This window comes from Poecilia reticulata, chromosome 11 (assembly GCF_904066995.2).
Source record: "Poecilia reticulata chromosome 11, P_reticulata-male-v2, whole genome shotgun sequence".
Classification (NCBI taxonomy): Eukaryota; Metazoa; Chordata; class Actinopteri; order Cyprinodontiformes; family Poeciliidae; genus Poecilia; species Poecilia reticulata.
This window is the reverse complement of record NC_088840.1, coordinates 22,879,496-22,904,689: the sequence shown is the minus strand read 5'-3', so window position 1 is coordinate 22,904,689 and position 25,194 is coordinate 22,879,496. Positions and strand designations below refer to the sequence as shown.

General features: G+C 36.7%; 1 long non-coding RNA gene across 1 annotated transcript in view; it reads left to right on the top strand.

The window, feature by feature from the left end:
* The first annotated feature begins 6,751 nt into the window (after nt 1-6,751).
* LOC103472538 (uncharacterized) overlaps nt 6,752-25,194 on the top strand; it is a 42,254-nt gene continuing 23,811 nt past the window's right edge. The window contains exons 1-2 of the long non-coding RNA XR_014089758.1: nt 6,752-6,877; nt 8,595-9,034. This is a non-coding gene — a long non-coding RNA (uncharacterized LOC103472538). The remainder of the gene's footprint in view (nt 6,878-8,594; nt 9,035-25,194) is intronic.

Below are 25,194 nucleotides of genomic sequence, written 5' to 3'. Positions count from 1 at the left end.
AAGAGATCAAGGCCACAGCACTGTACTGATCAGTCTTTGTCCTCCATTGTTCAAACACAAAGGACGTCTAACGTCAGTCATTTTAATTCAGAGTATTTTATTTTTTTTAAATTAACCCTCTAACCTAAGACATGACAGTATGAAAGCCAAAGCTCTAATAAGATTTCAGCTTTAAAGCTGCAACAAATTGGTTTTTTGCTACTTTTGATCTAACATAATATAAGACAAACTACTTTTTTTTTATCTCAATTGTTTCCTTCATTCTGCAGAAGGTTTTGTTCCTAGCAGCAAAACAACTCAGCGAGCTCGAAAGCAGCCGTGTTTTGCTCCCCCTCGAACCTCTGGCAGTGAAAAATCACACGATTTGGTGCTTCTCGTTCTCATTTTAGAGGTACACTGAAGGTAACATTAGTCTTGTCAGATGTGCACTTTTCCTTCTGGATGAGTTGAATTTGCAGTGAAATGTCACCATCTTAACAGCTTCCGTCAGCCGGAGGGACGATGTCAAGCTGTGATTAGTGCATTAGAGAAAGGCCACAAGCAGATCCATCTAAAATAATTCACGATTTGAATTTTTTTACTTTACCAGGTTATAACCAGGTTTTAATTTTAACAACATTATAGATGTGAAGTTTGTCCGACTGTGTTTATTTATTCTTTGAATTGGTTTTGTTTAGTCAACAAGTTGTTTCTTCAGACATTTATTGGTGTTTTAAGCTCCGTTACGCTGCTCTTGGCGGTTGGTGGTTACCATAGCAACCGGAAACCGAAAGCTCAGTTGCTGTCTGCAGCTGAGAAAAGTTGCAAACAGCCATCAGTTCTGTATGTGTTAGAATCAGCTCGGTGTTTTGCTTTACAAGTGTATTTTAACATGTATTTTCTGTCTCACTAAAGTCCTCAGAGGGCTGGTTGGAGCAGAACGGATTAATAAAACCCATTAAATGTAGCTAAAATGTTAAAATATTTGATGAGTATGTCTTAAAATGATAAAATATTGAACATCTTTTTTGACATTAATGTAATTTGTCAGCATACAGTTACAAACTGTCTTAATTTGACTGATAAAAACATATCTAAATGGTCAGTATGTCTTTTCTATGCACATTTATAGTACAATCAAGTAACTATATTGACGTTAGTTGCTAGAAAAATGCATTTTTATAAACGTTTTTACAACAACTGACTCAAAGATGACTTAAAAGACATTTGACATTGTAATTTAACGCCTGAAAATTGGTCATCTGTCTTTAAAAACTCCTGCTCTTTCTGAAACTTGATTTTACATAATACTGACCCTTTAAGCACACAACTGTCCCCTTTTTTTAATCTCTTTATGTAAAGAAGTTTTAAAGGTCTGAGTCCTTGTCAAATGGTGGTTTGACTAAAGTCCTACAGAAGGAAAGGCTTGTAGAGCCTCTTATTTTCGAGGAGACCCCATAAGATCAAGTCCTCATGCGGATAATGTTTTTATCTTTTTTTTTAAATCTCTTTTCCTTAAAGTTTTTATTTTTACTTTTTAATTTCTTTTTATTTCTCTTTCTGTTTTTTTTTATCTCTTTCTCTTTCTTACTGTTTATGCTGTGCCTTGCTGCTGAAATGTGCTATACAAATAAAATTTGATTGATTGATTGATTAAAGCAGTGGTCCCCAAACTATGGTCCGCGGGGCAGATCCAGCCCACCTCCACATTTGGTCCAGCCCCCTGAACAATACCAGAGAGCATTCAGATTTTTTTTCATATATTGTAATTTCCGGACTATAAGCCGCTTATATGTGGATTTTTCTTCAACCACCAGGGGGCTCTTTAGCAGGAACTGAATCATTGGAAGTCAAAATTGAAAATAAAAGAAGAAAGCGCCCATTGAAACGGAATTAGGTTTTAATAGGGAATTGAAATTTGAGAATGTTGTTGACCAGTTGAATAGCATTGAGGGGAAAAAGAAGATTTTTCTTTTTTTTAATAATACTGGGATCATTATGAGAATTTGAGGTATAGATATTGGGATCCAGTAAATGGCAGTAGTGCAACAATAATGGATGCAACCTGCCGTTGAAATCTAAAGAAGAAGAAGAAGAAGGCGGCCATTTTCATTTAGCAAATGCTAGTAGCAACACGAAGGATCAGCACTTATACTCTTGCAATTACCGTTTGAAAACTACCATAATCATTTCAGTTAAATCTAAACTTGGCAACGTTTTCTTTTTCAAACCTAATAAATGTGATATTCAATTGACCTGTTATGACCTGTCAAATTTTGGGTGTCCGCCCCCCTCTGCTGCTGCTGCATCGTTGTGGACAACCTGGAGCGGTAGAGATATCTGCGGTTTAGATGTGTATGTTTACTGGTTTTTTTTGTTTTTTTTTATGTTGGTGTTGTGGCTTATAGTCCAGTGCGGCTCATAGTTCGGAAAATACGGACTATAATCCTTCCTGGATTTTTTCTGTGAAGAACCCAGAGAGGGTTATTTGATTGCTTTCTGGAAAACAATAATATTTCACATTTAGGCAATCGTCACACTTTTTCTGTTATAAACTGACTCCAGCCCCCCAACAGAGAAGGGGAAAGTTATGTGGCCCTCACAGGAAAAATTTTGGGGACCCCTGCTTTAAAGGATATTTATATGTGGCCCGAATAAAACCATATGGCGGGCCTCCGGGCCTTAAGTTTAACACATGTGGTGTAGACTCAGAGCTTATTGTGACCAGATCGAATAGTTGGTTAATTTAAGATATTCTGACCACAGTCAAGTCCTTCTACATGAACACATGCTAAAATAAAGTACCTACACTAGCCTTCCACTAGCAATGATAAACTCAAGCATCTTCTATAAGAATCCAGCCTTATTTTGAATCAGCAAAATCAAGACTGATCCTTTTTCTGTGTCTTTATACCTGAAATACACAGACAGAGGTGATAATTAGTGCTCATGCGGTGTCTGAGCTGTGATTTTTTTGTTCCCTTCGTGGTGTTGTTGCAGATGCTGTTGTGACGCCTCCATCAAACGTTTGAAATTACCGGCCTGTAATGACACAGCTGTCTGTCAGTGCAGCTGCAGCTTCAAGTGGGCATGTTTGGGATAATTTTAGGTTTGCACTGATTGCAGTCACATGTCGCCTCTTTGCTTTTAGACAAACACGATCTGAACACAAATAGTGTGTTCATACACTCACTCAGAGATGATACACTGATAATGAACAGTCGTATATAATCATATTTAACATTATGAGTGTGTTTTTATTTGGAAATGCATTCAATACAGAGGTCTTCCACTAGAGGGAGCTCACAAGTTCATGTTTAAACTCAGTGGTGCTACCGACCTTCTCTTTATATTTACAGAGAGAAATAGATATAGAAAGATAGATATATAGATTGATATCAATATGTAGATATATAGGTATCTATATATAGATTTATATATATTTAGATATATATTTAAATATATATTTAGATAGATAGATAGATAGATAGATAGATAGATAGATAGATAGATAGATAGATAGATAGATAGATAGATAGACAGACAGACAGACAGACAGACAGACAGACAGACAGACAGACAGACAGACAGACAGACAGACAGACAGACAGACAGACAGACAGATAGATAGATAGATAGATAGATAGATAGATAGATAGATAGATAGATAGATAGATAGATAGATAGATAGATAGATAGATAGATAGATAGATAGATAGATAGATAGATAGATAGATAGATAGATTTAGAGGAAGATAGATAGCTCTTTCTGTTCCACATTGTTTACGTTTCCTTTCTCTAAATCTCCCTTTAATTAATAAATTTGTCTGATTGTCTAATTTTCATTTTCGAATTAGAAATAAAAATTTTACAATGGATGAACATGAATACTGATGTTGAATGTGGGGGAAGCCAGAGCACCTGGAGTGAACCCACGCCTACATGGGGAGACATTTCCCCCGTGCAGTCCTGACTTTTTAATATTGAAATTCCCGCCTTTGTCCAATTCCCGCCAATCATCCAACCCTTTTAGAACCCAGACTTCTAAAAGGCTCTTTACCTTTTCTTTCTCTAAATCTCCCTTTAATTAATAAATGTGGTTGTCTGATTTTTTATTAATCTTACAGTGGATGAACTGTAAAATTCATCCACTGTAAGATGAATCTTCAGTTCAACAGCATCGTTCAACAACTGATGCCGCCAATCATCCAACCCACAGGTGGCCCCACCCCCTTTTTAATCAAATATCCTGGAGACGTAAATTGGTTCTATGCTGGAGGAACTTCATGTCTGTCTTTGAACTAGTGCCAATGTTTGGGAGTTAAAACCTTTTTGAATTGCCTCCAGAGTGAGATTTTCTTCCTAGGTCTCTCTTGTCCGCAGACATTCTCCTCTGATGACTCTTCAGCTGCTTGAGTTTCTGGTTCTTGAGATGTTGGGATTATATCTTCCTTTACTGTAATCTGTGGAGGGGATGTTATTTCAGGGACCATTTCTTCTTCTGTCACCTGCTCCAGTTTATCAATCGCCGTTTCACTATCAGGTTTTATGATGGCTTTCTGATCCTCAACTGTAACTCCTTCTTCTTCACCGTTTACTCCAATAAACTTTTCTTTATTGAGGCCTTCTAAATCAAAGGCAGCACTGAATGCTGCCTTTCTAATGTCTTCTTCTGAGATTTGCTGGGGGCTGGAGATAATTTTTTCTATCAGATTGACATAATGCCGGCTGTCTCATCCTCAACTGTTTCTGGTATAGAAACTTCTTGTTCTTCATAAACGTTGTCATTATTCAGGGTTTCTGTTAGGTCGGCCTGCTAATCCTGATCTCCGTTCACGTGTTCTACAGAGGGCTGGTCTTTCAGCAACAAACAGAGCTCAGTTTGTGTTGACATGGAAGGACGGACTGGTTCTAACTGTTCATCTGTCTCTGTTTGCACTGAAGCACAATGGACTGGTTTCTCTTCTGATTTGTCTTGTGAATCAGTCTGAACCTGAACAGAAACCACGGATTTTTTGAATTGTCTTTGCTCTGCGAGAACTTTCTTTATCAGACTGTTCTGCTGTTTAACCTTGTCAAATAATTTATGATTGAGTCTGACCGTCCCATCCAGGCGTTTCATTAAATGGTTCTGAACTCTGATGTATTCCAGTTTGCGCTCCTTAAATTTGGCTTTGCACGAACATTTTTCTTCAGTTGTCTTTTCAGAAGAGTGGGGCAGTACTTCCCTTTCTACAATCTTCTCGGACGCAACTTCTTCCACTCTAGGCTGGTTGGACTCCATTGTGAATTGCTAAATGAATTCTCTAGAGAAACGTATCAACAACGGCTCCTAACAGCTGAATGGGATTGTGTTATTCATGGACCTTACCAAGCTCCGCCCAAAAACGTCCCTTGAAAGTCCCACGTGACTTCATGTCTCACATTAACCTCCTCGCAGAGCTTAGCTTCTATGGGATTTTTTGTTTCGACTGACTCTGCAGAGTATTTCTGAGTTGATTAGTTTGCATTTCTGCTGGATTTTCACAAAATATCAGCCACGACAATGGACAAGGGAACCAACAAGTTCATGTCATCTTTTTTGGACGACATCAAGATGTTTTAGCCACGCGATGCCTCCAACTTTGTGCGAGTTGCAGCTAAATGCTACCAGTCGATGAGGAAAACAGCAGATCCTCACACCCTCAGCATAAATATAGCTGTGGACAAGATCACTGATGCCTACTGTTCTTCCAAGGCTGGGTGAGTCGGACATTCATGGTTTTGAGGGTTCGAATGTGCCTAGTACGGTACTCTGTGCTAGCGTGGCTAACACGATTACAGTTTAGTAAAAAGCCTTTTCAGGTCAAATAAAATCTTTAATGTATGTCAGACACGGTACACATTGCATATTGATCTGTTCAGCTAACGTAAAGCTGTAACAGACAGGCTTCAGGATGTAGAAGTTGTATCGGTACTGCCATTATGCTGTACTTGGCTAAAAGGTTTTCATAATGGATGTGTTTATTATTGACTTTATTTTTTTCATTCACTAAACACAAAGAAAGCAAAGCAATAATACTTACGCCAGCAGACACTTTGTTCTTATTGATCCTATGACGGTTGAGCTGCAAATGCGGTTGTGCACAAGCTTTGATCCAAGCAAGGCTTTTCGTTTCAGATTTTGGAAATCTGAATTTTAGTTCCACAAATACGATCAGGATACCTGACATCGCCTGTACAGATACCAGGCAATGTCACCACTGACGGAAAACTATTTTTTTTCGAGTCCTGACGCAAAAACTTTCTGTGGGTCTGGTAGTCCACAATGTACATTAGCATGAGTTTGTGAGCCGGTAACCCACGTGATAGCTGCGCTGTGACGTAAAATGGGCATTAGCCAATGAAAGGCGGACCCTGTGGTAAGGTCCATTGATCTGGTTATGCTCAAATGCGGTGTTTTCTTTAGAAAATTGTTTTGAAACATAATTTTCACATGTAACATTAAACATATTTGCGTCAAATGGGATTTATAGTAAAGTTTTGCAACCGGTTTTTTCACGCAAGTAGCATTTTTCAACAGGCATCGACACAGCCACCTACAATTTGGATATAGTAGTGACATCATCGTTGCGTATCTTGGTTCTTTTTTCAGTATTATGATTTTTTAAATGTATTTTTGTATACTTTGATAATAGTTTACTTGAGTTAGATGTAAATGTTTTTTGTTTGTTTCTTGTCTTCTTGTGGACCCCTGTGACGCTGAAGGAAGGCGTCACAGGGTCACCTACTCCCCTTTACGTTTATATCCAACCGCCAATAAAAATCTCTTGTTTGCCAACCGCCATAAAAAAGGAAAAGAAGTTTCAACTCTCAACCGGTTGCACTGAATATGATGGACTTCTGAGCTGCTATGGAGGTACTGCTGCCTTTTTGTTGTTGTTTGTTTTTTAACCTGCCTGAACGTAGATTGTAAATATGCTACACGGTTTCTCCAACTTTGTTCACCTGAATATGAGCATAATAAACAGTGTATAAGTGAACTACGGCATTAGTTGACAAGTTTTGTCCAAGTCGTAACAGAGCCCCGCCTCGAGAAACAAGAAGGTACTTGGTATAAGATCTTGTATTTTTACAGTGTGAGGATTGTTTTTTATTATTATTGTCTTCAAGGATAAAATCTAAAATTATCTGTGGTAATTCTATAATTCCTTCAACTATTTTCCTGTGATTTGGGGACATTTCTAGCTAAACTATTATTTTATACAAGTTCCTTTTAACAATTACTGGGGAAAACGCTGAAAATAATATACAATAGATGATTTTACCATGAAAGTCGAGCAATCTCTAGTTGGGTGTCGTTTGTCATTGAGTGACACATCTTTGCTTTTTGCCACTAATGGTCTTGTTAGAGTCTTAATTCTTTTTTTTTCTTCTTTTTTTTTATCAATCATTTAGCGAATATAAAATAAACATTGCAGATAAAAAAAAGGCATAGATCTACAAAATGACCAGATAAGAGAATGAAAAATAGCAACAAAATAAAACAAAAAATCAACATATGTGGGTTAGGATATACCTTTCCCCCTTTAATATTAGCAGTTATTTTCTGATTTGCGTTATTATTTTCCTTGTTTCAGACATTCATTGATTAATATAGGGTCACAGATATCTTGGGTAGAAATGGAAAAGAGAGATAAATAAATAAATAATCTTCTTAAGGCTATTACCTCCGGAGTGCATTGGATTTGTTCACAGCCAAGTGCGAAGTAACTTTGATAAGAATCAGCTCATCTAACTCAGAAACCAGAGATCTGAACCAGACAAGCGGAGGAGTTCAAGTATCTCTGTGTCTTGTTAAGTGATGGCAGGAGTCAGACAGAGCAGGAGATAAAGAGGAAAATCAGAGACTCATCAGTCATAATGATGTTGTTGCTGCGGTCTTCTATGGTGAAAAACCAGTTAAGCTTGACGTCAGCCGCTCCAGCAGAACCGTTCAAGCTGACAATGTGGAGGGTCACAAAAATCTGATGTTTCTTTCATTAAAAATTCAAAAGAAAACTTGTGATTTTTTTTTGTTATTTTTATTTTCCCTGAAATAAACTAAACCTGCATTGTTTTATAGACATTACGACAACCTGATTGTTGATAAAATGGGATTTCTAAATCATATCAATTTGAAAATGCACAAGTTTGAACTAATTTTGTGCAATCTGACATCCATCTCTGTCGTTGTGTAGATTTGTAGTAACTGTGCAGTACTTTATTTTATACCTGATGCTGCTGTCACATCTGAATTGACAATAAAGGGTGTTTTTATTCTATTATTTTCTAAAAATAAAATAAAAATTTATGTTGTACAGAAAGAAGAAAATCTAATGCATTTAATGCAGAAAATTAACACTGCATCAGCCCATCAGATGGTTGACTAATCAGTTTAACAAAGAGAAAAGTGACTAAATGTGCATTTAATTTTCTTATTTTACAAAGTTTTATAAGAATCTGACACTAACAACTCAAAACAGAGTTAAACTAAATATTCAAACATATTTTTCTCTCTTCTCGCTCTTTCACAAAGTCTTATGACCTGCAAACTTCCCAATAATCATTCCCAGTCTGCCTCCATCCCTCCATAGGCCTCCCAGCTTCTCCATCATCACCTCCGTCTCCCAATGAGCTCAGGTCCATCGCTATAGCAACTGGTTGCCACGGGCGACGAGACACAGCCAGCGCCAGCGAGCATCTTCCCCTCAGTTGTTGTCGAAAGGCAGGCGGAGAAGAGAGAAAGGCGAGGCGCCAGCAGAGCGGCGGAGAGAGACACTGAAGAGCTTTCTGCCTTGTCAAAGTAAAACCCGCCAAATGTTCAGGAAGATGTAAAAACAACAAGCGGATCAAGTCGCCCGGATTGCTCTATCTCTGCTTCCGTCTCCGGAGAAGCTGCGAGAAGATGGTAACAACTTGTTCACACAGGAAAGTGTCGCTTCAGCTCTCGGCATCGTCGGAGTTCAGGTGGTGACCCCGACGCCAAGAAACACAAAAAACACCCAGCGGCACCCGACGCCGCCGCCTCTGCAGGGTGAGTCCCAACTTACCTTTGTGTCACTTTGTGGGGGTTTATTTCATTTTATTTTGACGTGGTTTGTGTTGTTGGCCGGCATGTGGGTCCAGAATGTGAGGGTTCAGTGTGGTGCAGGGAGGTGAGCCGTGTCATGGACCCTTTCTGTGCCAGTCTGGTGTGATGGCGTCTCCCAGCCGGTAAACACCCAGAAAACTGTGGCCAAAAACTGCCTCTGTCACTGCAAGACGTTTGGCAAAATCACGCCCAACATTTGCATGGATATGTCTTTTCGTTCAGAAGATTTTTTTTATTTTTCCTCAGCAAAGGAAATAAATGCAAAAACTGAGTTTGATTAAATAAACATTAATTATACATTTGTGAAGTAGCTTAAATGATTAATTTTAATTAGTTCTCATCTTAACTATTCATCACCAAGTTATTATTAATTACTAACAGAGTCAGAAAAATCACATACATGTCACTTTTCCCTCAAATATCGGCGTTATTCATTAGTGTATAAAATCGAAGCGTTATTGATAAAAACACGTTCACCCAGACAGAGATGCTTGTCGTGAAGCAATTTGTTGGGAGAGATAAGAGATGAAATGTGTGTGAGCTCAGTAATGAGCTGCCGTGTCATCCACAGGTTGTTGCTGCTCTTTGTGAAACGTTTTCAGTTTCATTTATCTAAATTTGTTTTGTTTTTCTCTCGGTTTGTCAGAGAAATTGAACATCCTATTTTATGATGTACGTTTCAGGTGTGTGTTTATTGCTTAATTACTTTGGTAAGCTGAAAGCTAAGATCTGGTAGAGATCTGTTTACAGTTCTGGTAGAGAAACTCGGCATCAAAAATTATATTCTGGGTGGATTCTGGGTGGATTAATTAGACAACTCCAAAAAAAAAAAAAAATTTAGTTGAGAAAAAAATGTTATTTTATTTTTCAAAAGTATTTATGTTTGTTGACTTAACGAAAGAAACACTCAGGTTTGCTGTATTTATTCTAACAAAATAGGAAATCAAGTTGGTGGTCAACATCACCAGCAGCTTCGGCCCCCACAGTTACCGACGGCAACTGAAAAAAGGGGGAGGAGCTGTCAGTTACTGGTTGCTATGGTAACCACCAACTGTCAAGAGCAGCGTAACAGAACTTAATACGCCATTAAAATGTCCGAAGAAACAACTTCTTGACCAAACAAAATAAATTCAAAGAATAACTAAACACATTTTGACATGTCACATCTATAATGTTGTTAAAATAATAACCCTGTTATGAAATGATTGTGCCAGAATTAGTGAACCCAACCTATAAACTGCATTAGTTTAATATCAACATGGTGCTGTAAAAAGTATTTGCCTCCTCATATTACTTCTGTTCTTACTTTTCGTCAACCTTGAAGGTTTCAGATTACTATCAGACGATGCTAACTTGAGTAAATGCAAAAAGCACTTTTTAGACGATTATTTGATTTAGGAACAGGAAAAAAATGGTAAAACCAGATTTAGTCGTACGTACAAAATTTTCTGTTATCAGAAATGTAGAATCAAGTAGATAGAGCCTGTTTAACAACATGAAGTACTCAAAACATATAAAGGCACATTTCTCAAAAAAACCTCTTCATAAGGATCTTCATTCTTTTTGGATGGTGCCCATTATGATGCCGCATTTGAATTAAAACAGAAAATGTGGTAGTGGCAGTGTGACAATATAAACTCAAACACACTTAGCTTATTTAATAGGACGGCAACTTGAAGCCCAATTCAAGTCCACCTCTGAAATACTAACCCCACCCACACACACACACACACACACACACACACGCACACACACACACACACACACACACAAATAAAGGCTTTGGTGTGCTAAAAACCCCACAAATTGATACTGATTTATTTTAGCTTTTTTCGCAATAACACGACCAAGTTCTGGCTTATTTGTGAAACGTGGGAACTTAAGAATTAAGAAATGTATGTATTTTTACCTGCTAAATTAAACTTGTAGTGATACACAATCAAGAAACTTTATTAGCAATGAAAAATGTTTTTTAGTTCCCATTCAGATGCAAAATAACTTAGAGGGCAAATTTAATCAGGAGTAAGCTGGAGGAAATTATGGTGAAGCTGATTGTAATTTTGCCTCTTTTGTATTTTTTGAAGTTTGCTAATTTTGTAAATGGAGCAACTCAAAAATACAGTGTTTTACCAAGTTGCAATTTCAAATGTAGACCCTTCAGAGCTTTGAAATTTCTTCTGGCATGTTCTTTCTAGAATGTAAAAAAGAGCTGCAATTGATTTGTGGAGTTATTGGCTTTCAGCTGCAGTGACCCTCGGCTTTAACAGAGTCTCCTATGCCCAGAATAAAAAGTGCTTCTTCTAAAGAACTCCAACAAAAGAGATGGAGATGCCTCGCCTGTTCATCCACACTTCAGTGCACAACAGTGGACCAGCTTTGCTCAATAACTGGGCTGCAGAAACCTTAAACTTGCTCCTGTGATAACTGTGCAGACGGATTCGTCTTTGGGCCGTTTTTCCTCAGCTTTCTCTGAGACGTGCATCTGCTTTAATTTGATCTCAGTCCAAATTAAAATGGAATTTATTAGAAATTACAGCAGATGTTTGAAACAAGGCAGCAGAAGCTTTGTATTTTTAAGCAAGAGTTATCAGAAAATGTAACGTTTTGTGCATTATTGCTTTTTCTGCGTCTCTTGAAAGCTTCAGCTGCATACTGTATTAAATATTTGGGAATTTAAGACAAAAAGAATATCTGAGGGATCAAATTTAGGATCAAGCTGATGGAGGGGAATAAGAATATAAGATAAATCTTTTGTAACCTAGAAAAGAAAAAGTGAGTTGAACACATTTATTTGCAGTAAAAAAAAAGCACTTCAAAGTGGAACTATTATGTATTTTCCAGGAACATAGTGCCACTTTATAGCACAATAAAGTAACTACGTTAACTTCAGTTGTTATAAAACATATCTATTAAATATTGACTTCGTAATTTAAGTCCTTGAAATTGGGGCTCTGTCTCTTTAAAAACTCCTGCTCTTTCTGAAACTCCGCTTTCAGGAAGTCATCACAACATCTTCTCTCTATTAATGATTTAACAACTTTTTTACTGAAAAGTATTTCTTATAATGAGCTCAGCAGATGTGCAGTTCCACCTGGTGTTTGCTAATTGCTGCTGGCTAGTCTGAAGGAGTTTGGAAACATGAAAGCAGCAGCTCTGAGGAGGAGCTATGCCTCGAAGGCGGAGCTAAGTCCACCCAGGCATTTTTACAGCTGAATGGTTGCCATGGAGATAAAAGGATTTATCAGACATGCATGAAAGAATTAAGGGAACACTCTAGGTATGTTTTTAATGAGAGAATAACATTATAACATGATGTAAAGCTTAAAAATCTAGGTTTTACGTAACACTGCCCCTTTAAGCAGAAAGTTTTTGATCTGTTTTTGTATTTAAAGTCGGTATTAATCGGCATGTTCTGATTTTTCTTTCCTCCTCCTGAATATTTCTAACTCCCGGAGCTGAGTTAGTAACAGGAGCGTTTCTGGTGTTCAAGAAGCTTCTTCTGCAACATTTTAAAGTATTTTTTTCACACCATCCAAGGTGAAAGTGTTAAAAACACACAGAGTGAAAATGCAGTGACGCCAAAGCTGTTGACATTCGGAGACGGCCCCAGAGTGGACGGTCAATACGAACCCGAATCCCAGACAGAACAGATGATTGAATATGGAGAAGAAAACAGATTAGCTGTCAGATCATTTATATCCAGACTCAACCTCTCGCATCTCGCTTTATATTTAGATTTTTGTTATGTTCATCTTTGTGTTTGTCTTGTCCATATTTGCTGACTCACAGAGGAAGAGCTAGACAGCTGGGAATCAAGAGGAAGACAGAAATAGCTTCTCAAAGCGAGAAACACAAAGGTTTAAATTTAATTAGAGAACGACAGACCACAAATGTAGAGACATTAGTGATCTCAAAGACACAGAAATAGACCTTAAAGAAGGAAAAGATAAAACATACTAAGAAGAGAGACTAGCAAAGATCAGTATTTGCTAGATTTGCTCCGTCAGTTTTTATTGTGATAGTCTGTGTTGGGCGCTGTCATGAAGAGTGATCCCCTATTAAATTAAATTGCTGTAGTGATTATTGAACTACCTTCAATAATGTTGCCTTTTGTTAATCAATCACTTTCACAATCTAACAAAATTAATCTGAAGGATGCAGCCAACCTTTCCAATCTGTTACATAAGATGAATCACTCTATTTCTGTTCAAATTTTAATTCATTTCGATTCACAAAATATGACACTTTAAGAAACAGATGATAATCAAAGGCTTTAAGAACTGCCCCTTATTAATCATCTCTCTAACATTCTCTACTGACTAGAATAGGCAAATATATGTATGAAAACAGACAAAACTATGCTTTCTTCTCCCAAAAACTGCTCCTATGGTGATGCTTTGTCACCTTAAAAGTCTCTAACAATACAGAAAAATGTCACTGGATTTAAATCACTAAAGTAACTGAGCAGGTCTGACAATGTGGTTTCACAGTGCTTTTTAATGCACTTCAAATGTATTTTAAAAGGTTGGCCGGTCCTTTCTAGACTGTTTGAATCGTATTCTGTGCTTAGCTGTTCCGGGGGAGGAGTAAGCATGAGGGACTGATTAGCCAATCAGAGAAGGACTTGAGGCTACATAAGAAAGTCAATAGAAATTAATTCAGCATTTTTCAGACCATGAGAGATCTACTGTGCTCATTTAAGGCAAGTTCACATTCAAGATTTAACACCATGAACAGTCAATATTAAAGACTTCACTTAATAAAAAAAACTTTTGCTCAAAGTTTCTAAATGAACAATCAAAGCAAGGTCACATCGTTGTTGCATTTTGGAGATATTCGAGATCTGCAAGAATGAGAAGTAGTTTTGACTTTGAAATACAATGGACATCATTTCAAAGATCTCTTATTTTGGGTTTCCACTACAAATACAGGCAAAACTTTTACAATATTCCGCTAATGTAGAAAAAAAAAATTTGCAATTGCAATAAGAAACACAATTAAAATTATACGTGAATAAGTTTGTTCACAAAAGTCAATAAAAAATATAATCCTCTAACCACTTCCTGTCAGGTTCTTTGTCGTCTCTGCCAGTAGAAACATCCGGTGGTTGGTCACATGACACCAGATTCAACAAAAATGTTGCAAAATACAACAAAAACTCTTAGTGCAAAATTTCAAAATTATTAATGAAACTCTTTGTGATATTTTTGATTTGGTTGAATCAGCAGTGAAAGGCTGGTTAAAAACAAAGAGATGGTAGAAAATGTTCTTACTTTGTCCATGTTAGTTTCCTCCAGGGAAACACGTGCTGTCATCGCTGCGTTTTATCAAGAGTTTCACTGGCAAGGACGTTGCTGCTAGTAAAACTTCACACAAATCAACCATTAATTAAAACATAGAAAAAAGCAGATTCCAGACTATCTCATAAAAATGATGCAACTGAAGTGTCAGGTTGCCATCTTTTTACAGATATTCCTTTTTCCAATGATACAGTTCCAGTTTTGTGATAAATAATGCCTTTTCTAGCATCAGGAAGCACCGTGTCACAAAATAAAATGTTAGTTTTTAAAGTTGCTTGCATGAAAAACCACAGAAATCTGGATTCTATTTATAATCTACAAGTTTAAAATGTTTGTTATTCTTCAACTCCAAGCAGTAAAAAGACTTGACAATGTTCTATCAGTCTCAGGTGATTTAATTCCCCACATAACACCAGAAATATTTCTGTTTGTGTGTGAAGTCATTCAAGTTAAAAATCCCTGATTCAAAAAGTAAAGAAATGTTTCTTTCTCACCACACTTTGCAATTATGAATTATGAATTTTCCTGCATAATGCGTCTAATTCCTATAATGTGTTTAAGTGAGAATCCATGAAGGCAAAATGTTCAAAAGGAAACAGAAACCGCTTGCAGGGATAACAAGTCAGAGGACTGGGATGGTCACAAAACTATTTCAAAAGAGGGAAGAGGCTAAAAACTCAAAATATCTGCAAAATGACCAGAGAAGAAACGTAAACTACAAAAATCTAAATTACGTCAGAGCGCGTAGATTTAACAGAAGGAAAGAAAAGGATGATTTAACTGAAAAAAGCTGTAAAAACCTTCATGAAAGTGTCCATAAATGTTGATGTATAGCAAATACAGAAACTAAAAACATCAGGAACATGAGAGAGACGTATGGAGAAGACGACACGATGTTTTCAGCTCAGGACGTTGAAACGGAGCGACGATCGTCCAACTGGAACATCAGGGCGTCTGAGAGCATCGCTCTCTTTTTTCTCTGCGTCTCGCTTCGTTGGTTTTGTCACATTCAACGCTTTTTCTGCAGATTTACTGTTGACTAGACTGAAAGTTGTTTGGTGAGAACGATCGCTCTGTTGGCTGTTTGGTTTAAACGTGTCGTCCCACATCAATCAAAAAATTACTTAAATTGAATTCATTTCTGCAATTTTAAGGGTTTCAATTACGATTTTACCTAGATGTTAAACATTCACATTTTTCATATATGGGCAGAGATTTGATTGGTAAAAATGTAAGTTCTTTGCTACTCCATGGTGTACGGAACACCATTAGGGCCAATAACACAAAAAAAATTAACTTTAGTTTCAAAATTCTCACTTTCTTCTGACTTTTGACTTCCTACAAGAAGGAATAAATAGTTATGTGATTATTTTTATCTATACTTACAACATAATTGACGTACAGAGATTGACACTAAATTTAAATTCTGATAATAAAGTCAGAATTTGGATTTTAAATAGCCAAAATTCAGAGCAAAAACTCACATTTCTGGGAAAAAAGTAATCATTCTGTGATCTCAGAATGCTGACTTTCTCTTTTTTTCACGTCTTCCGTATGTGTGAGCTGTTCAAGATTTCTGAATTTCTATCTGAAAAATCTTCCAAAACTATATATATATATATATATATATATATATATATATATATATATAAATATATATATATATATATATAGTTTTTGCTTTGTTTATTTCTGCAGTGCCCAGTTGTCCATTTGCTTTCAAAAACAATGTTAAAATATGGAGAAACTGGGTACAAAAGATGAAATTGGGTAAATATTTCCAATGTGCTAAAGGAAACAAGCTACAATAGTTGTTCTCCAATATTTTAGAAATCTTTCCAGAGTGAATTTTGTTTTCTCACTTGTTTAAATTCAAATCAGTTGATAAAGTAACTTTGGGTTTCCTCTTGTTCGCGATTCAGCTTTTTAGCTAAACTTTCTGAGGCAGAAAACAGAAAACTTTGCATTTTAATACTACATGAAGTTTTCTGCTAGCATGCAAAGACCTTATCTGGGGTTTATGACGCTCTGAATTTTTTCAGTCTTTGCTTTTTGAAAAGACAATCTGATTTGTAGTATCCAGGATTCTTACCAGAAACACTGTAATACCCACTCCCTTTCAGTAGGTGGCAGTAATATGTGCATTAATGATTAGATTTCAAATAAATAAAATACTCAACATGGGTAACGCTGTGCTAAGCAATCCTCCTCCAACAACTGCAGCGTATGTTTAACCTCCAAACAAAGTTACTATTCATTTCTAAGATTATGTAGTAATCTCTACCAATATTCTACAAATATCTTGTACACAAAAACTGAAATGTAAAAATATTATGCTTCAGAAGGTGTTCAAAAACTTTTGTTTTCCTGAACAACAAAAAAAAGTGCTGAAGGTGAGATTTAAAATCCATTTTGATACAGTTGGATTAATCTGGACGGGGCCTTCGTTACGCACAGACTCTTGCTCGTTCAAGGTGTCGGGTTTGGCAGTCGGGGGTCATTTTTCTTTCTTTTTCTTTTAGTCGAGACGTCGGCGATGTGTGCAGGCGCAGCGGGGGAGCCTGCTGACACCACTGATTGTTTATGCCGGAAAATCACAACCAAACCTGAAACGGAGCAAGAGACAAACAGCGTAAAGAAAAAAACACGGATGGACAGATGGAGGGATGAGGAGAGGCATTGACACCAAAACACTTCCTGCCATCAGATAAATAGATTTTATCAACAGTGAGATGAGACGCAGAGAAAGTAATTACAGCAGCGAAGTAAAGCGAGATGAAGTGTGGAGAGACAGAAAACGAGTCCAGAAGCCTGAGACGTTAGAAACTGAGAGCAGAAAACATTCAACACCCTGCTGTCACTTTCACACTCCGAATATCTTCATGAACAGTGGGAGACAAAGAAGTAGCAAAACAAAAACAATGAAATCAGAAGAGCTGTCATCAACCCTTAATGTTGAACACATGTTTCTGACATAAAAAACCGCTGACGGTAATGGATCGTTCTCATGATTCTCACAATAATGAGAATCATCTGGACGGCGGCCATGTTTGCTCTGACTCCAGCTTTTTTCTGTCCACTATTAGCTCAGCAATCATCCTCCTGCGTCTGGACGCAGCTGGGCGCCGCTCCCTCTGCGCCGGCCGCTAAATTGAAAAGCGGAGAGCAGAAAAACGTCCTAATGTTCAGCGCGCTGTCTGTCCTCCTCTCCCTGCTCCCGCGCTTCCTGTGGGCAGCGTTGGTCTCTTGCTTGTCCCTGTCCGGCTTACCTGCTGGGACGACTTATTGACGAGCTGTCAGGCGTCACTGTGGCAACAATCACTTCCCCTAGTTAGAAACACATTCAGTGGTGGAGCTGAAGCTCTTCAGACACTAAGGAGCAGCGGAAATCGATGCGGCTGCTGATTAATGTGATGTTTAATTACATTTTATTAAAACGGTGCAACCAGGACACTGGATGCTATGTTACCTTGGAGAGGTATTCAGATACCAGGAACATTTTTACATTTTGTTGCCTTACAAGCACAAAAATCAGCTTATTGGAAATAATTCTACATAAAACATTTTACTTTCTGTTACTGCGAGTATTAGGGCCCGGCTAAGAAAAAAACATAATACCAGAAATAAGTCATATTATTATAATAATAAATTTGTATAAGTTGTAATTCAATTAAAAAATACTTTATTGATTCAAAGGGGAAATTAAATGTTAAAAGTGTTCCTATTTTCCATCTCTAATCTTTTTTAGACCAAATAACACATTTGTTCTCATTTGCTCTTATTTCTGTGATTCTCAGTTGTCCAGTTGCGTTGAAAAACAACGTTAAAGTCTGGAGAAACTGGGTACAAAAGATGAAATTGGGAAAATATTTCCAATGTGCTAAATCAGTGTTTCTCAACCTTTTTCGGCCCAGCGCCCCCCCTAGCCTTTATCCAGCGCCCCCCCTAGCCTTTATCTAGCCTTTATGAGGTCCCTCATCGCCCCCCTCCAAAGAATTTGTAGGCTACTTTGCACTGACCATTATTTTATCATTAATATTACTATCACTATTGTAGATGTTTTGATTTTTATGCTTGTTTCTATATTTATCATCAAAAATAATTTCCCAGAGAACAAAAAAGTCATGGGAATAGAAATTATTTTCACAGGCGTCTACGAAAAATGCAATGAACATTCAAGTTAAAATCTGTAGGCCTAGCAGCAGCCAATCAGAGTGGAAACAATTATTCTTATTTTGTGCCATTTTCTAATTGTTAAATATTCCACAACATGACCAGATAAAAGATGTACAACATGCCGGTTTAAACTTTGAACTATTTGCAAAACGACTGAGCTCTGCAACATTAAAACATGGATAGAACTGTAACTACATTAATCATAGCTCTTCTTCTCTTCAGTGTTTGTCAGTTTCTGGTGGTGCATCTCTGTGCTGCCTTCAGGAGAATGGGACATCAGAGCATCATCCATAAAACTTCACCCACATGGCATTTATTGTGCAAACCAGAGCTTTCAGTGGAAAAACAAAAGTTCCTTTTTATGCCATATAAATATGAGACAGAAACATGGATTACATCTTTATATAGACCTGGATTGTCTAAATCAATAAATCTATTTATAATAGATTATTTATAGATTATTTATAATTAATAATCTATAAATCAATAGATTTATAGATTATTAGTTTTACTGGACAGAAATTGCAAAGAACAAATCTGGTTCTTAATCAAATCCTAATGAGTCAAATTGAAAGTGTCATGGAGTCATCAGCCTCATGACATTAACTCTGACATGAAAAATAATATTGAAGAAATAATAAATCTAATTAAAAACATAAATAAGTGATAAGTTATTTACTGTTATGGTCTGTAACATATTTATTATAAGTACTAGATGTGGTCTCAACAAACCCATGACATTTCAACAATATTATTTTACCTTTTATCTGGAAATAGTGTCTGTTTATTCTTGCCATACAGTCCTCTGTATTAATTATTGCTCTAAAGGTCTTGCCATACCAATTTATTCCTCTGTATTTACTTTAGTTTCTTAGTTTATTCTTGCATTTTGTTCTTCATTAATTTCCATTTAGTTTCATTTGATTAGTATTATCCTCTCCTGGTTTATTGCTATGTCCACTTTAGTTTCTTTCCTGTTGCTAGATTTATTTGATCGTTTATTGACCATCAGTAATTTTCACTCATCACCTGCTGCGCCGCCTAATTGTTATGTTTCACATCATTTGTTGATTTTTTCACTGTTCGGCGTCGGATTCTCTGTTTTTATTCACATCTAGTTCGTCGCTCCGTTTTATGTCCCGCTTCTCCTGTTTCAGAGTTTTGCGCAATGTGCGCGTCTTTTTTTAAGCCCCTAAGGTGCAGGGCGGTCGGGAACCGTATCAATGGGGAAAAGGCAGACTGACATAAACCTTTTAAAACAACAGAAACAATTTCTGCATTCTGATTATTGAAATTTAAAAGTGCTGTGTTGTTCTATCACCCCCATTTCATACCGGACCACTTACAGCACCGGTGTTAACGCTATAAAATGAACACTCTCTATTGTGGTATCACCATGGAGGGATTTCTTTATTTCTTTATTTTAATGGGTTCATTTTTCAGAGGGATACACAGTGAGGGTATAGTGATTTTAGCTACCATTAGCAGGAGAACGGAGCTGCGCCAAGAAGCTAACAGAAGCTACAAACACTGAATAGAAGAAGAGCTGCCATCGATACAGTTGCAGTCAAGCATGTTTTAATGTTACACAAGACAGTTTTACCAAGTAGCTCAAAGTCTAAACTGGCATTGTTGTTCATTTAAGGTGTAAAGTTTACCTTCGACCAAACAGGGGGCATCCCAGCGCCCCCATTTTGTAAAAATATCCGCCAGCGCCCCCTGCCGTCCTCTGAACGCCCCCTGGAGGGCGGTACCGCCCACGTTGAGAACCACTATGCTAAAGGAAACATGCTATAATAGTTGTTCTCCAATACTGTAGAAATCTTATCAGATTTTTATTTTCCACTTGTTTAAATTCAAATCAGTTGATAAAATAACTTTGGGTTTAATCTTTCTAGCGATCCAACTTTTTAGCTAAACTTTCTGAGGCAGAAAACTTAACATTTTTAATAAACAGTACATCAACAATTTTCCACTAACATGCAAAGACCTTGTCTGTAGTTTATGACGCTCCGAATTTTTTCTTTCTTTGTCTTTTTTAAAGATGATCACATTTGTAGCATCCAGGATTCTAATCAGAAACACTGTAATATCCACTCCCTTCCAGCAGGTGGCAGTAATGTGTGCCTTAATGTTCAGACTTCAAAAGAACAAGATAACGCTGGATTATGCTGCACTAAACAATTCTCTAACAATTGCAGCATATGTTTAAATTCCCAACAAAAGAACGGCTTAATAATATGTAGTAATCTTTATCAATAATCTACAGATATATTGTCCATACAAGCTGTTTTTTTAATTATGCTTCAGAAAGTGTTAAAAAACAACCAAAAATGTGTAGAAGGGGAGACATAAATGCTGCAGAAATCTCTTTTGATATAGTTGGATTAATCTGGAAATGTTAACATTTCCATGTTTATTTGTACAGGACATTTCAGCAAAAACACAGAAATGCAAAGTCCCACTAAACCTTCGTTATTAAATAACACCTTAACCTCACAAAATAAATCTATGTTCTTCAACAGGTGATATTTTTCTATGTGTTAAAATTACCAAAAACAAAACGATTGGAAAACATTTTTTAGAAAAAATCAGGCAGTGTATAAAAAACAGAAAATCTTTGGAAATTGGAAGTAAAATGTAAAGAAATTAGGTTTACTTACAGATTTACTGCACCAGTTCTATAACTTTATGAATCTATTGTTGGGTACTATGACTCATATTTTCTGAAAATAAGTATTCTTGGAATCCTCAAGTCTCCAAATTCATCCGTTTAACAGTAAAAAAATATATTCATATAACATTTTAGCACAAACTAGTCCCACCATCACAGCAGCATTTCATAAAGTCAGTCAGAAAAAGTGGACAATATATGTGACGAAATGTCATTTTATATTATTCCCATGGGAATCTCTCCTCTTATGGCTACCACCGAATTTTTAAACTAACTTTCAATCAATCAATTTAGTTTATTTTGGACATAATCATTTAAACCTGTGGACGTTCTTCAGGCGATAGAAGGCCGGCTTTGTAGCTGTCTTTATGTGGCTCTGAAGGTTCAGGTCGCTGGTTTCTGCTGTTATAACTGGAGCTGTGTGCTGACTCCATCATGTGTGTGATATCAATCAGCTACCCAGTGTTACCAGCAACATTCCAGCACCAGCTGCTGGGATTAATGGACCAAATGCTGCAGAAATGGATCCAGGCTTTCTTGGAAGGAATAAAAAATCTATTTCTATTTGGAAGCAGAGGGGAACAAACTTGTGTTTACACCAATTTAAAACATATATATGTAAAGTAAAAAGCATAAGTTTTCCCCCTTAATGAGGAGAATCCATTTCTTGTGGGTAACACTTTATTTGAAGGGGTTTGCATAACATGTCACTGTCGTAAACATAACCTGTTATGAACATAAAGGAGTTTTCATAAATGTTTATGACTGTTGTCACGGAGCATCATTCAGTAAATAATGACACTCTTAACTAGGGCTGTAATGATTCCTTGAATAATTCCTCGATTATTAAAATTCCTCAAGGAAAACGTACCTGCCTCAAAGCTTTGTTAAGTTATATTTTATTTTTTACCGCACAGTGTTCCGGCCGGGTCGTTATTTGCTTTGCGCGGAGCTCTCACTTCCCCTCTGAGTTGTTGCTAAGTGGGGAACAACTTCAAAATAACGTCCAATTTTCAAGTTCGGTCCGGGGGGATTTCATTAACTGATGATAGTGTTTGGGTTTTTGTTGTTTTTTGGGGGGACCAATAAACATCCTTCACTGGTGACGGTGAAGAGCGCGGCAGGTGTATTTATACAGGTGAGCGTATAGACTGAACACTCCGCTGTAGATGATTAACGTTAAGTGTAGCTCTATGGAAGAACCAGACGATAAGTTTCATATCATCCCGGTTGTTGAGATGGAGCGCATCGTAGCGGAACATGGCTAGTAGATGTTTCTGTGTGTGACGAACAAAGATGTCAAATCCAGGCGCTAACATGAACACAAAAGCTACAACGTGAGAGTTCATCTATTAAACTGACTGAATACATAAACTAAAGCTGGAGTACAGACATTTTTATGAGCGTATTTTTTCAGGTTAACTTAGAAAGTGAGCTGTTGTTGTTACAGGTAAATTTTTCTAATCTACAGAAAAGTTATTGTAGAGAAGCTCAAACATGAAAATTTGAGTTGATGTTGATATCCAATAGTAACACTGCTGTTGTGATAGAATTTACCAATATTTTATCACATTTTATTTCATTACTCAATTAATCATCAGAATAATTGATACTCGATTACTAAAATAATCGGTTTACAACAGCTCTAAAATTTGCATTAAAAGATCATGACAGTAGTCGTAAACATTTATGAAGACTCCTTCGTGTTTAGTCATATTTATGACCAGTTCAAATACAGTGTTACCCGTTTGTGTTTGTGGACAGTTTTGTTTTCTAATATCTGAAAAACCTGTTGCTCTTTCTCACCAAGAGGGCCGTTATTGCTTTTGCTGTTTCTTTCTGTCGCCATGGTTATAATCTCTGAGAGCCCATTGTGGCAATCATAAAAAAAAACACTGAGAGGAGGTAAAATGGCCTGAGAGGCACATTTTTATTTTTTTGTCTGTTAATCTAAAACTGCAGCTTTCAGGGCCACCTGGTTCTCCGGCTCTAAACCGTAAAGACGGAGACATGAAGATTGTGAGTCATGTAGCTGAAGTGGCGTTGTTGTGTTTGACATTTAACTGACATGCAGAGGTACTTTCTGCGCCTTTCCTGGAAACGCTACTTGTCTTTAAATAATCCCCTTCCTGCAGGCTGATAGCTGGGTGGATCTTATTTCCCCCCCAAAATCTCTGAATATAAATAGTTGAATGTCCCACAAGATGAGTCATTCACACACACACACACACACGCACACACACACACACACCTATGAAGATATGCTTGTCAGTAATAAGAAAGCAACAGCAGTCAATAGCAATTGTTATGTAATGGTGATGATGATGGAGCGTCGTTTCATCACAAGCACAGTTTGGACCGCTCTGCATCGATGAGGCGGCGCTGAGCTACAATCTGGTTAACAGACTCTCTGCTTCTGTGTGTGTGTGTGTGCGTGCGTGCGTGTGTGTGTGTGCCAACATGAATTTTAGGCCCTGACTGACCCTTCTACGATTTGGAGTTTGAAGTTATATTATGCAGAGTTGGGTAGTTACATCGGTTTGAGTAATTTTTCTGAAAAGAAATTTACCTTTAGGAGTAATTTTAATACTCTGTTCTTCTTACTTTGAATTGAGTAATTTTATTATGAAGTATTTTTACTCTTACTTGAGTAAAATTTCTGGGTTTTCTACCCACTAAATGAGAAACAAACATGTTTTAACCAAATATTGACCAGACACACACCATCTCTGAATATAAATGGTTGAATGTCCCACATTCAACTATTGGGAATAGTTGAATTCCCAATAGCTGAATTAGGAATTCAACTATTGGAACGCCTATCACAAGTTTATATTGAACTTGTGAAGTTTCACAAGTTCAATATAAACTTGTGAAACTTTGTTTCACAAGTTTATATTGAAAGAAACTGAAAATTTTTATTTTCCCCGATTTTGCTGTTTTTTGTTTTTTATCTGAATTATTGTCATTTTGGTCTTTAAAATACAAAAATTTCCACTTAACTGTATATTTTGGTGCATCTGAGTATGTGATTCTTATATATTAAATCAGCGCTTGAGTAGATTTCTCCCAAATATTTTATTTTTACTTTTACTTGAAGTAGTGTTATTCTTACGTTACTAGGATTTTTGCGTACTCTGCCCACCTCTGGTATCACGTCATCATTCGATATTATAAAACAAAAGATAAAGTCTCTTTATAAGGAGAGGTAAATGTGTTTTTTCTGACATTTCTAAATACTGTGCAGTGAAAAAGTATTTCTCCTTCTTTTGTAACACATGATCAAAAGCAGACAAATATATCCTGATTAAATGAAAAATACAGTTTTCAACTGATGGTTTTATTCATGAAGAACAAAAAGTGAACTGAAATATCCAGGATTTATTCTTAAAAACTTAATAAATTAAATTGGATTGAACTTTCTTAATCCTCCAGGAAGCTTCCTCTGGGAAATTTGGAAATTTCCAGCAGCAGAATCAACAGAAACAACTAAGCAATAAATATTAGAAAAGATAAAAATATAATAAAAATATAAAAGGAAATGAATTAGGACAATAAAAGAGGTATGGAAAAGCAAATAGCAGCACCTTCACTCATCACTCATTATAATAAATTATTGAACAACAATGATATGGATGCTGTTCTGTGCCAATTAGCATATTATTAGAAATTATTCCATATTATTTGCAATCTGCTCCCTGCGGTCTAAATTACATCTGCTTGCTGATCCTCTTCTTTGTGCTGCATTTTAATAAGGGCAATTTTGGAACATGGTTTCTTCCATTAACAGTTTTTTCTTTTTGTTGTCAAAAAATGCTAAATTATTTAAAAATGTTAATTCAACAATCACCTCATTTACAAGTTTTTTAATTGCAAAACACCTTCTGGGCAGAGCTGACGATGCGAGCGTCGGGTAACGAAAACAATTTAAACCGCTTTTGTTCTGGACGGAC